This window comes from Octopus bimaculoides, chromosome 11 (assembly GCF_001194135.2).
Source record: "Octopus bimaculoides isolate UCB-OBI-ISO-001 chromosome 11, ASM119413v2, whole genome shotgun sequence".
NCBI classification, from domain to species: domain Eukaryota; kingdom Metazoa; phylum Mollusca; class Cephalopoda; order Octopoda; family Octopodidae; genus Octopus; species Octopus bimaculoides.
The window spans coordinates 71,080,856-71,082,778 of NC_068991.1; the positions used below are offsets into that span (position 1 = coordinate 71,080,856).

At 35.4% G+C, this 1,923-nt stretch overlaps 1 protein-coding gene across 1 annotated transcript in view; it reads left to right on the plus strand.

Moving 5' to 3' along the window:
• Positions 1-1,923, plus strand: part of LOC106871651 (B-cell lymphoma/leukemia 11A) — a 283,917-nt gene that overhangs the window by 70,337 nt on the left and 211,657 nt on the right. The window lies entirely within an intron of this gene.

The following is a 1,923-nucleotide window of genomic DNA, read 5'->3' on the forward strand; positions in this document are numbered from 1 at the left end:
TGTAAGCCTAGTACTTATTCTATCGGTCTCTTTTGCCGAACCGCTAAGTTACGGGGACATAAACACACCAGCATCAGTTGTCGAGCGAAGTTGGGGGGACAAACACAGACACACACATATATATACATATATATGACGGGCTTCTTTCAGTTTCCGTCTACCAAATCCACTCACAAGGCTTTGGTCAGACCGAGGCTATAGTAGAAGACACTTGCCCAAGGTGCCACGCAGTGGGACTGAACCCGGAACCATGTGGTTGGTAAGCAAGCTACTTACCACACAGCCACTCCTGTACTTATACACACACACACACACTATTCCTTGCCTTGTTCTTATTAATCATTTGGCTGCATAATAAAATTATTTTTCAAGATGCCTTGTACAGATTTCCTCAAGACTCTGATTATATTTTTTAAGAATGTATTTAGAAAACCAATGGTTTAATACCTGTGTTTGCATTCAACCCTTTTCACACAAACCTTCTTGAAGCCTACTTTTGGTGCCGTGTTAAAAAAATTTCCTAAATTATAAACCTTCTATGAAAATTTCATGTTAATTTTTATTCCAAACACCAGCTTAATAATGGCAAAATTGTTTTAATAAATTCTTCATAATTTTCAAAATTAAAACAAAGCAATATAATTTAACATTTAGTCGCAAACGAGTAAATATATATTTAATATAATTTCTCGTTAGTTGTTGTAGTGAAAAATAAATTTAACACCTTTACACAGAATAAAGTTCTGTTCACCTGGAATATTAAATTAATTAACCTTTTAGCATCCAGACTTCTTTGTCGAATATAATGCTAACTTATTCATTGTTTTGAATTAATCATGCGCTGCCTTGTAGCTTTGAGATTTCAATGATGTGATTGTCCTATGTTTAAAATGACATTGTAGGGTAGGTGCAAGAAGTTGGATCAGGTCAGCTTTAACATATAACAGATTAAATATTTGGGCTGGATATGAGCAGATTAAATGCTAAAAGGTTAAACTAGAGGTTTTCAATCAGGGTTCATGTGGCCCCTGAGGGTACATATAAGATTTTGGGGGCAGTGGGAGGTCCAAGCAATAAAATAGTAAATTGGGGATTCGCAATAGTATTTAAGGGCCCCTGAAAAATCTTTGCTTTAGTTGTATGTATTGGTATGTATTACAAGCAACAGCTGGGTTTCTTTCTCTAATGTTTTACAGAGTTCACCCTACATGGGTTAATATGGGGAAAACAAAATAGGGATTTTGAAAGAAGTATCTGTTAAACTAGTTTTTTTAACCATCGAAGAGCTATAGGGGTCCACCAGAATGAAATAATAATCAAAGGGGTCCTTAGATAAAAAAATGTTTGAGAACCACTAGGTTACACTATGTCATTCACGAGATGTGGAGATATTCAGATAGCAGTTACTGTATTTTAACCACAGGTTAACTCAGAACAGGCCTACAAATGAAAGCATTCTAACTCTGACCGCCTGCTCCTCTCCTTTTTTTTTTATGCGTAAATTATCGCTACATAGCTCACTGAGCTCCTCCTTTTCTGATATCACATTTTTGGCTGCTATCTCTAGCTTGTTGAATGACCGCATAGAATGGCGCTGCATTGAGATGATGTTCAGAATAGATTTTTTGTGTTTGTGTTGGTCATTAACAATGCATTCGATCTATGGTTTATGTTTAATAGACAGCCTCCCCATGCAAAGATGACTGACTCATCAATATGATAGGGTGATGTACATGGTATTGTCGTTAATCCTTTTTAAATAAACTTTTGCATCATGCACGCCAAAACATGCACACACATGCTTTCATATATACACACACGATGATGATGTAAATGCATATAGTGTGTGTGTATATATATATATATATATATACATACATACACACACACACACTTATGTAAATGCATAATATATATATATAT